At 46.5% G+C, this 12,368-nt stretch overlaps 1 protein-coding gene across 10 annotated transcripts in view; it reads left to right on the plus strand.

Moving 5' to 3' along the window:
• Positions 1–12,368, plus strand: part of DGKG (diacylglycerol kinase gamma) — a 206,759-nt gene that overhangs the window by 124,535 nt on the left and 69,856 nt on the right. The window lies entirely within an intron of this gene.

Genomic DNA, 12,368 nt, shown 5'->3' on the forward strand with positions numbered 1-12,368 from the left:
CTTGTCACATAAACCAAGAGGAATATTTTTGGCCAGAGACTTGAAGACCAAACAGGAGAGCTTTAGAATGAGATTTAAAGGGGATAAAGTAGAATGTTCAAATGAAACTCTAAAATCACAGCCCACGGAGGGGCAGCAGGTGTGAGCTAGAAATAAGAAGCCTGGCAGAGGAGGTGCCAAGCAGTTCTCCCGAGGAACTGGCAGGGAGGAGCAGCGGGGTCACATCCACAGTGGCGACACGTTTGCCAACTGCACAGTGAGGGGGCAAAGTAAACGGGTTGGGTTTCTTAGGGGAGTGAACAAGACCTCCAAGACAGCGGAGATTTGGTGGGCTTGAACGCACAACCAGAACGCCGTGCTGGTGAGGGTGACAAGTTCACATGATCACAGTCCCTGCAGTGGGTGTTAGGAGTGCATACACAAGTATCAGAAGTCACAAACATCAGAGTGGAAGCAAAGCCGAGAGCATATGGATGAGATTTTCTAAAGGGCAAAATAGAAAGGATTTTGCTGGCAGTGTATACTCCAGTCTTCTCAGGCAGAGTGAGGCTCTGGCTGATGCTTTCCTAGTTAAGATTTTTAAAACTGGCACAGGAAGAAGATGGAATAGGGATGGGAAGGGGGTATTTATCCAGGCATCTGCCCCATCTCATGAATCGTTGGCTCGCCTTGCTAACAATTTCTTGACTTAAAAGGTAGAGGAAGCAAGGAGGGAACTAGTCTGTATTTAACTCTGACCAGGAGGTGTCCAGCTGGTTGGTGGTGTGGAAGGCATGGAAACTTAAGAAAAAGTAACCAGATCTTCGTGTAGTTTTATGATAGCAGAAGGAAGAGAGAGGACGCATACCTACGTTGCGCTCTGACTCGCCTTCCTGCCTCTGCTACTTCCCACTTCCCTCTGGCACCTCCAGTCCCATTCTGATAAGAACTCCAGCCCAGACTTCAGGGTCGCCAGCAGGGATCTGAGGGCATGAGAGTCGCCATGTCCCTTTCCCAAGGAAAGCAAAGATTCTCCAATCCAAAGTCAGCAAGAACGGTGCGCCGCTCATATTGCATGTTGGAACTCAGAATCCATGAAGCCACAAAGCCAGTTTTATACAGGGCAATGGAATTCTGTTGTGCCATTATTCGAGGGTATATCATAGAACCCATTCCCAATATTCCCAATAACCCTGCAAGGTACGTAATATCATCCCAACACAAGATAAAGAAACTAAGGCACAGAGACTCAATGACTTGCCCAAGACTTCATGGCAAGTAAGTGACTGAGCCGTGGCTGGAACCCATGCCTCTCTGGCTTCCAACTAGAGCAGCTCCAGCTCCACCAAGCTGTTCCCAAAGCTAGACACATAATGGGTTAATTGGCTTGTATAGGTTAGCCTGGGAACCCAACCTCAACATAACATTGTTTCTATGGGGAAATGTGCTCAGAGTGACAAACAACTGGCTTAACCAGGAACTTTTGTAACCTGACCTATCATAAATCTGGCACAGCTCATGTTCAGAAAGGCTTTTTGTGGGAGAGAGAAAAGAGAGCAGGCTCATTCATCACGTCAGATACTATGATACCATTCCTGTCTAGCTTTGCATTTTGAAGGAACTACAGTCTCAAATGCATCTATAGACTAACCCTCGGCGTGTAGATGTGAGAAGCACGTGAGGGGGACCCTTGGGCTTGTAAAACACCCAGTGCAGTTACAGCACACAATAAACATTGGGTAAGTGGGGACTGGGATGATTCTCAACAGCTGGAGGGTGAGCTGGAGACAAAAAGAGTGCAGAGGGAAGGCAAAGCTCTGCTGTCTCTCTCAGAAGTCCACCTGGCAATCAAGGTAGGGTGTGAGTGTAGACCTGCTTCTGGGGTTGCCTCTACTCACCCAGATGGTTTCTAGTTTCTAGTCTTCGTTGGTCAGGACCCAGGAAGCAGCCTTCCTGGACACGAGCTCAGTTGCAGCCAGGTGGCCTGCCTTACTTAGTTTCTAGGCATTTGGGACTTGTTCTAATCAGCCATCTTGCCCACCTGGGCCTTAACTGTCCTCACCTGCCTTCAAAGACCAGCCTCCCGGGCTGATGGATGTGTGAATGCTGGTAAAGCATAGTCCAGAATCAAAAACGGTACCCAACGGGGCTGCCCGGCTGGCTCACTTGGTAAAGAATGTGACTCTTGACCTCAGGGTGGTGAGTTCAAGTCCCACATTGGGCATCCTACTTAGAATATTTAAAAAAAAGATACACAACAGCTAAGCAATCATTACAGAACCTTAAAGACACACATCCCCCACCTGCCTTTGCCTCTTTTCTTCCAGGTGTAGGATTTCTTCTTGTCCTGGTATTTGACTTTGCTCCCTGAGAACTAGGAGAGCAAGCTTACTCAGAGCCCTCTAGCATCAGCCAAATCGGCCTGAGGGGGATTTTCATTCCATGAATAAATCTTCAAAGGAAGAAAAGATTGCTAAAAGCAGCCAAATTCTGTGAGATTTTTAAATTTTTATTTTATTTTATTTTATTTTTGGATGGGGGAAGGGAGCGATTTTCTCTTGGCAAGGACAGATACTGACTGGAAAAACACTCCAGACACTCAGGCCCTCAGGAGAGGAAAACCCTAGCTGCCTCACCAGCTGTCACTCCTGAGGGTCACCCCCAAAGTGGCAGGACCATGTGGTGGCATTCACATCACTGCGGCAGTTCTCAGGTTGGGCTGTGGGCCTTCGAGAGACCCTGTCACCTCAGAGAGGCCACATCTGTGACTGTGCTTAGTAGCAGAGTATTAGAGAAGCCTCCCTGTTTTGGCCCGTGTGTGTGCCTGCACACACACACACACACACACACACACACACACACACACGTGTCCTCGGATGCTACAGAGAGGGAGGATCACATTTCAGACTTTGGCAGGCTTCTTGCTGGAGTCCTGCCCTTAGGAGGAGATTTTGTCAGGTGCCAGACAGAAATGGGGAGAGCTTACCAAAGGAGAATATGTCCGTAGTCCACAGAAACAAACTGTCTTGCGGGAAACAGAAGGGTCATTGTTCAGAGGGGGCAGGTTCTCTGGACCCCAGTCTCCATCGAAGCAGTGGAAGGAGTGCCAAGTGGGTTTGGCTCTTTGTTTCCTTGGGAGAAGAGTGGAGACCAGAGGCCAATAAGGAGCCCCAGACCACAGGCTCTGTGGAGAAGAGTGCCACAGCGCCCTGAGCAACCAGAGCCAGCCAACCTAGGGCTGCAATCTCTAAGTTGTGACAAAGCCAGCCCACAAGCACATCTGAGGATGGCCAACAGTTTTGCAGTCCCTAGCTCCTGTGACTCTGGCTGACGTTTCCAATTCTCAGATACATCCTAGGCACAGCAACAGGAGCCAGGGCAGGTGGAAAGGTAAGGGACATGGACTAAAAGTTGGGAGCTGGGCCTTGGATTCCAGCCAGTGCATCACCAAGGACTGGTCTCAGCTTCTTAATCTGTACCATGAGAAGGCTGCTCTGGCTTAGAAGAAAACCACCTTCCAGAGCTGGTATGACTAGCAGTTCTGCATGTACCCTTTTACCATCAAATAGTGCACTATTTTTCATCATCCCTCATCACTCACCACCATGGGTGCCATATTAAATAAGATTTCTATCAGCCATAAAGCTGTTCTAAGAACTTGTTTCCCATTTTTTTAATTGCCCAACATCCATTTACTGTACAATCAGTGCCTCTGGTTACCAGGAGGTGACCAACCAATGTAATTGGTTTAATTCCATCCCATGGCAAAAAAAATTTAACCCACTAGTTAGCCTGTGCAGTCTTTATTACGAGTAAATGCACAAATACTGTTTCACATTAAGAGATGTTGACAGCAACTCATGGACTCCTTTCATACTTTGGAAGATTCCTGGGAACCTGTGATCTTCTGGCTGGGAATCCCCGGACCCCAAAGGCCCCTTAAGTGCAAACGATCTGTCATCTGTGATTTTACAGGTAATTTTTCACACATGAAAATGAGCTAAGAAGTTATTAAAGTTGTTATAACATAGGCTATTAAGAGGATTCCATATTGATATTGTAAAATACATGCTAGGTACGTTCTTGGCCTTTTTGTTTCCTTTAGCTCCTTCTTGAGGTCTTCCCTCTTGTTTTGTTCCCCACGTTTCCACCCACCCCCTCCTGGTCTCTGGTCTCCAGCCCTCCAATCTATTCACCGCCCCCCCCCTAGATTTTCCCCAGTGCCGTGAACACCAGTCTGTCTCCAGTATGGAAAACAGCCAGCAAATACCTTGCCCCTTAAAGCCGAAATACACTGAGCCAAGACAAATCTGTTGGCAGGACTAGTGGGCACAAGAGTCACACTCAGAGAACAAAAACAGCTATTTATAAAGCCTCCTTCCTGATTGCGGGGGGCTCACTTTCCCTTAAAGCAGAGGGGCCACTGCCCCCTCTTGGAAAAGATTCTTGCACCCATAGCTCCGTGCCTGAGGGTCATGGAGTGCCCATTCCAGCGAGCAGTGAGAACAGGGGACAGCATGCAGGGTGGATTAGATGTGGTGACAAGCTCTCTGATGGGCCAGGGCAGCTGGATGTGCAGGTGACACAGATGGCCTCTGCAGCACCTGTGAAGTGATGCTCATGGGCCCCTACAGGACTTAATATTCTGGCCTTAGAACCAAGCCCACCTGCCTCAGCCCGTTTTTTTTTTTAAACCTTTGATCTAAACTTCAGTTAACCCAACTATTTAACTCCCAGAGGCACTTGGGATTCAAACAATGTAAAATGTTAACAAAGTATTCTATTATTATTAACCTTCATCCTTCATATCACTTCAACTCCAGTTGTTTTTGCTTTCTGTGTTATCACATCCGTGTGATTTTGCTGGATTATTATTCACCTTAGTAAACTGGCACTAGTCTACTGTCTCCGGGAGTAGTAGCAACACCACCGCCAATAACTCAACAAACCTTAAAAGCATTAACTGAAACTCTTCGCTTTGTTTTTAATTGAGATGAAACTTATGAAAATTTATAATTAGTGTACCAAAGTAGCCTGTTGGCTAGCTATAATTTTCCCCAGATGTGTAGATTTTAGCCCTTTAAAAAATTGTATTTGGGGGCTCCTGGGTGGCTCAGTCAGTTGAATGTCCGACTCTTGGTTTTGGCTTAGGTCATGATCTCAGGATCCTGAGATTGAGCCCCACATCTGGCTCTGCACTGGGCGTGGAACTTCTTGAGATTCTTTCTCCCTCTCCATCTGCCCCTCCTGTCCCTCACTCTCCCACCCCCCCCCAAAAAGAAACAACAAAAAATGAATTTGTTGCTAACTCTAATAATCAGAGATATTACATAAAAACATATTTCTGGCTTTTCTTTAAAAGATGGCACTTCTGGCCGTAGTGGGGCCCACATCCTCTGCAGTGGCAGTGTGGAGCACACGACTCTCCCACCCTATCCTGTGTTGCATTATCTCGCATTGTTCAGGGAGCTTGGAGAAACCTTAGAAATCAGCTGTTCCATGGCCTTCTTTGTGATGAGGAAACTGAGGCCAGGACACCCTGCGTAAGTCATGGTGTCACATGCGCATGTGTATGAGAGCTAGGGCTACGAGGCAGGCCGATCTCCCGCCTGCTGGGCCAGCAGGCCCTCCACCACAGCAGTCCACCCCCTCCACACAGCACAGAACGCCATCTTGCGGGGAGCATCTGCTTGGCGAGGCTGACAAGAAGGCCTGATTGACCGACTGAGTCATGACCCACTCAGGGAACCTGATTATCAAAGTCCATACCACAAAGAGGAATACCATCACTTCAAGGGCTCCTATTTCTAGAAATAGCCGTAGTGTCCTCTTTGTAGCCTTCTAAGCCCAAAGAAATGTTTTCATGTTTTCACGACTTCAAAAGTCTATTGCCCTTAAAACTTCCTAGAATATCAGAAAAGGGCCATCAGAAGCTCCATGGCCTTTGTTGGTAAAAATGCCCAGCAGCTAGCTTGGTTTTAACTTGTGGACATTCTTGAAAATGAGCTATTCATAGGCTGTGGGGATGATGACTGAATCCAGCCCTAAATCGCTGACAAATACAAAAGAACATTTTTAATTAGTCTCATTTTGCCCTCATCTGTCAAATGAGAAGATCCAGCTCACTTGTGTGCAATCGATGTTATTTTCTTATAAAGCTGGGGGAAGTTAAGAAAACCCAGAAATAGACTCAGCCCACGGTGTCACTGCTGCTGTTTGCCGCTCCTCCATGTGACTGAAGTCCCTTGAGGAGCCCAGTGGGGGTCTTCTGCCTCAAGGATGGGCTCACCTGGGTAGTAGTTTCGAGCCTGACAGTGTATCTAGGAGTTTCGTGGACATGGAAACCTGCCCCAGGACAACTGGTTAAGGATTAGTCCTCTCCAGCTAAAAGGTGATTATGAGAAGGAAAGACATGGTGAGCCAAAAAAGAACTCTGGAAGAGAGACACAGAAAAAGAGCACTCCAGAAGTCACTAAAACATTGTTAGCTTTATTTTCTTCAAATACATTGGCTACCTGGGATAGACCCCTCACCCAACCCTACTCCTACCCCTAAAGGAATGAGTCTCCCAGTGATTGCATCTCCCAGTAACTAGAAAGAACAGTTAGTGAGTACTTGCCATGCATTAAATGCTGCTTGGTGCTCTGTATTTGCCGCAGCAGCTTCACAGCTTTGTGGGACAGAAAATAATATTCCTGGGCGCCTGGGTGGCTCCATGGGTTGCGTGTCAGACTCTTGGTTTCGGCTGAGGTCATGATCTCAGGGTTGTGGGTTGAGCCCCACATCAAGGCTCTGCGCTCAGCACAGAGTCTGCTTGTCCCTCTCCCACCCTCTTCCCCTTCCAAAATAAAATAAATAAAATCTTTTTTAAAAAAATTCCCATTTTGTAGAAGAAATGGAGCTTTAAAGAACTCCTATCACCACCTAGCCAGCTGGTGGCAGAACCATAGCCTCTCAGATCCCAAATGCCATGTTGTTGTACAACTGAAGGTGAAACACACAGACCCCAGTGCCGTAGGCAGCAGCAGCAGCAACCCTCCAACAAGGGCTAACCACGTGTCTGGGGAGCCGTCTTCAAAAGAGAAGAAACACAGGCGTTCAGGCTCTGGTTGGCAGGGTAGGGTAGGGGCTACGTCTCCCACTGCAAACTGTAGAGTATCATATGCTTTATAGACTTTTACCAAAGGCTTGGGAAAGGTGCTGGTGCTGGTCAAGGAAACGGTAAAAAGGGAAGGTGAGGCAGAGAAGAACACACTTGAATGTGTGAATTCTGTATTGGTAGCAACGGTACCTATTCGTCGACTTCTCCTGAGACTAAAAAGAGAGAATGTATGTAAAACGTTCAGCAGAGTACAAAATCAAGAGGCCAAAGTCTAGTTCCAGATCAACAAAAAATCTGTCAGCACTCCATGCTATACAGATTTGCTCTGGCAGTGTAGACAGAGCCTAGGAGTCCCGGCTACTGCTCCCCTGGTGTCTTGGTGTGCAGTGATGGTAGGCTGGGAGTTTGGCTTCCTTCCTGATGTGAAGGGGCTGCGAGAGGGGGCAGCCCAAAACCTGCATGGAGCCCTGCCTTAGATTCGCCTACCAGTGAAATCCTTGGCAACAACACCCCAACATATATAAAGAAAGGTTCTGTCTTATCTTCTCTTACATCACTTGGCTTGAAGCCAACCTCCACCTCATGGCCCACCATTAATGACTGACCTCAGTCGGGCAGGGTTCTGGGAACCATCTTTCCCTGAACCAGCTTTAGCCCCTTAGGGGTCCCTTCCTTTCTCTATCTCTGTCCCCATGGCCCCTGCCTTCATACATTCAAACATTTCGGTGGTTAGGACAGAGACAACCTAAAAATCCCCCCTCTATATTATCTCAAATAAAGGCTAGTGGCTTTTTTTTTTTTTTCTGATTAGCCACATAAGTGACCTTCTTCATTATGAAAAGAGTACTTTGATTACTGACAGGGCATCAGCAACATTCAATCAACAAACTTAATGTGTAGGGGATAAGGGCCTTCTGTGGACCAAGACCTATCTGTAGATGATTTCACGTGTCTCCTAAGCTGGTTTGTTTTCCAGCTTTCCCTGTTCTTTGTCCCTGTGTTGGGACACTGCCCCTGCCCCATTTCTGGGTGACCTGAGAGAAGGCAAAGTGCAGGGTGTCCTGGAAGCATCTGGCTTTACCAGGGACCATTCTGGTCTCCCTGACTCTCTGAGAGACTGGGTAGATTCAAAACCAGGAGGTTCCTGTGACAAATCCAATTCCAACTCCTCTTGAACTCCCCTGGTCACTGGGAGCTGGGAGGGCCTGACACTCTGCATCAGACAGTATCTCCTAGGACGCAAGGTAACCTGACACCCCAGGTCCTTGAATATATCCACTTAACAGCCTGGAGAAGGAGAACCACAACTCACAGTCTAGTGAGCACAGTAGGAACACAACAGCACCACACCACAGAGCACGCTAAGATCAGTGGCAGAGCAGCAAAGCCTACGCAGGGTTGGGCACCACTCTGCACTCACTGGCTTTGCAAACTTAGACAAGTTACTTATCCTCCCCAAGTCTCAGTTTCCTTATTTGTAGCAACAGTATCTACCTCGTAGGGTTCTTCTGAGACTTGAAAGAGAGAGCGTATGTAAAATGTTTCACGGCCATGGCTATAGGCCACAGAAATAGAACGTATTCACTTCTAACTAAAACGTCCCTGAGTTAGAAGAAGAAGTAAAAGCTCTTAAATGTTGGCTGCATAGTCCTCTGTGGGTCAAAGGTCAAATGTTAGTGTCTTGGTGAAGCTCTTAAAAGTGTGTAAGCTCTGTGGGGCCAGAGACTCTTACTCATCACCACCTCCAAGCCCTACACGGTGCCTGGCCCATAGGACGGCTTAGCAGATGTTCTATGGACAGATGCATGGATGCATGGACAGATAGGCCCCAACCCCAAAGTTCTATCCTTCAGTTACAAGGAGGACCACCACTAGAGAATTGATTTCCTGTGTCCCTCTCTCAGAGAATGGCGCCTGCCATTCTCATGCTACAACGAAACCTTGGGTGTTACCGCGATGACTCTTTCTTATTTGTTCCTCACAACCAACCAGCTCGTCAATTCCACCTCCTAAATTTTAGCTTGTGAATGGATTCTCTTCTCTGTAACTCTACTGTCACTACCTTCATTCGAGCCCCTCCCAGTTTGTTCTGGATTTCTACACCACCTCCAAACTACTCTCTAGGCCTCCAGTCTGTACCCACTCTCCACACTTGGGACAGAGTGATTTTCAAAAAGCACAGATTTTTATCAGGTCATTACTATCACCCCAACCCCTTACCTTCAGGTAAGGATGGTCATGATACACTATAGACTTAAAGATAAAACCCAAACACCTAAGTGTAACATCCCCAGCCTTTACAATCGTGCTCCTGTCTGCCTCTCCAGCCTTACCTGCCCGATCACCCACCTTGAATTCAGGACACCTGCAGCAAGTTTATGCTCTCTCTTGCCCTGTGCCATTGCCTGGGCTTCTTTATCTGCCTGAAATGCTCCACTTTCTCTGTTCCCTTTCACACTCTTCAGAACTCAACCCTGACATTCCCCACCCCTCACCCCCCAGGTTGCTTTCTCTGATTGCCCCTGGCCTCACTAAGAATTGGATATCCCTTCTCCTAGGTATCCTCAGTGCTTAGGGCTTAGCTCACAACTCTATGATCTTTTTCCTTGTCCATCCTTCCTCATGTGGTACTGTGTTTTGTTCTTCAGTTATACCTAGCACACCCCCATCTAGTTCCGGCACAATTAATTCCTTGAACTGAAATGCTTTGTCTCACACCAAACATACACTTTCTCAGAAGCATATTCCTAATCAACATCACATCTTTGGACAATTGTGTGACCAGTCAAGATAATTAGCCAAGGACTAGGGTGCGGTAATGATCTGGAAAAAGCTATTAGAACAAACATGTGGGGAACATATGTTTCTAACCACAAGTCAAGACACATGATTCAACAAATAGGATCACATATTTTCCTATACTAGAAACTTTTCACATTTAATGTCTATAGCCACCCAACCTGATCTGTCATTTTTGTCCTATGTCATCCAAATATGTCAACTCAAGACATTGAAATAATAACCAATATTTAAGTAGCTAACATTCTTGGTGAGCTGGCTTTGCAGCAAGCCTTATGTAAAGTGCTTTGCAAACGCCACGTTTAATCTTCTCACCCTTTGAAGCAGGACTTTGTATCAACTCCATTTTACAGATGAGGAAACTAAGGCTTAACACTTGCCAAAGATTACACAGGCAGCAACTTACCAGCAATGGATGAGTAGTCTGTTTGAGCCTCTCTGTCATTCTGTTGCACTGACCTAACCATGACCTCTTAACCTTATTAGATTATCAGAAGAGCCACTTCTGGACAAAAATAGCAGGTGGCTTCCGGAAATTTTTATTAAAACTCTAAATCTCCTGGCAATAACTTTCAAGTCATGATTCAGACCAGAAGTGATATTTGAAAATGGAATCACAATGCAGGTCTCTTGGCTATAGAGATGCTTTCGCTGCCAAAGAGGAATGCTCAACCTTGACATTTATGACGGTCTGTGTTTTTCCTGTCCCTGGGTCTTTTGCCATCATTGTCTATGGAGAGGCATTGACCCTCATTTTATCCTCCCTGAGGAATCCTCTCTGTCAGGTTTAATCAGTCCATTCTGTTCCTTGGATGTCACTTCATTGGTATCTAGAGGAATGTTTCTTAAAGTCACGACACCTGACCACCTGCGTAATGATCCCCTGGGCACTCCTGCCTCTTCCTGGGCCCTATCCCAAAATTATCGCAGACTCTCTACAGATCGAAGCCCAGGAAGGAAGATTTTAATCACATTCTCCAGGCAGTTCTTATGAATACTAATGTTTCAGAACCATACTTGTGGTCTCCACATCCTCACGGCACCAGGTGTGATCCCTGGACCAGCATCCGCAACTTGTTAAAAAACACAGAATTCTCAGGCCCCAGTCCTGAATGGCTGAATCAGAACCCGTATTTTAATGAAGTCCCCAGGTGATCGTATTCCCATTACTGTGCCTACAGAGAACCAGTGATCTAAAACAGTGTTTCCCAATATTTTTCACTTCAGGGCAGGTGTAGAAAACAAAAGCACTTTTTTGGCATACAGATGAGAGTCCCCACTATGACAGCAGGGCTCAGCCTGCCCCATGCCCCAACCTGGCTACCCCAAAGACTGAGGGGATGGACATTCCAGGCATGCCCTGTTGGAGCACACTAGTTAAGAAGCACCGGTCTGCTTAAAAGTATACCCGGTTCTGCTCATTTTCTTCATTAGGTATAACTCTTAAATTATAAATCCTAAATCTTACCTGTTCTTATTTTCCTCATTATTTATTATTTCTTTTCATACATACACAAAGTCAAAAAGGCGACTTTCCAGTCAAGTAGGTCTTAGAAACCATCATGCGATGGATGAACAGTCTCATCATCTTCACATTCCAGGCAGACTCTTTGAGAAATGCAGAGATAAAAGTTGCCTTTTGTTCTGAAGACTCATCTAATATGGCCCAAGGACTACTAGAAAGAAATAAGAGCCCTCTTCCCTCCAAAGAATGCTTTGTTCCTTCTAGTCCATGAATCTGAGGATGGAGGATCAGCAGTGCACAAGTTGGCTTCCCCTCTCCTGAAGAATGTGCCAAGAAAAATGTGATTTTGTTTAATCCTTCCTTAGCAAAATCTGCCAGCTTATAAACTGGACAGGTGTCCCTTCTCTTAGCCAGCCCCTCATAATGGGACAACAGTTGGGATGGAAGGAATGGGATACCATCAGACACACTTCTTGGTGAAACCATCTGATCAAAGTGACCAAGTGTCAGGAGACACCATCTGACTTTGCAAAGCCCCCAGCTACATGGGAGTCCCTTTCTTTTCCTCCCACTAAAGAAAATGTTGAAAACTTCTAAAGCTCAAAGTGGTGAGCTCTTACTTTGAAGCAAATGACCAGGCCTCCCCCTAAATGAAGTATTGCCATGACCTAAGCCAAATGCAATCAAAGAAGGGGTGTGTGGTGGGGGGAGCCTCTTGCTACCAAATAACTCACTTTTTTCTTCTCTTTCTACCTTGTCTGGCAAATCTGTCTCTCATTCTCTCCACTCTGCGTCCCTCAGGCAGAGCATAGAGCGGCACGTGTTTTGGCTGGTTTAGTGTGGAACTCTCTCTTCTCTGCCCCGAGACGATCTGTATCTCAAGTCTCAAAAGTCTGTCTCTTCTTCCCTTTGTACCCCAGCGATACCCAAGAGAGGCCTGTAGCTGAAGTTCCTGGGCATTATCAGTAGAAAGGACCACGATAGAGATGATGTCACTTGCCACCTCTGGTTGATTTTCATAGG

This window comes from Vulpes lagopus, chromosome 17 (assembly GCF_018345385.1).
Source record: "Vulpes lagopus strain Blue_001 chromosome 17, ASM1834538v1, whole genome shotgun sequence".
Lineage (NCBI taxonomy): Eukaryota > Metazoa > Chordata > Mammalia > Carnivora > Canidae > Vulpes > Vulpes lagopus.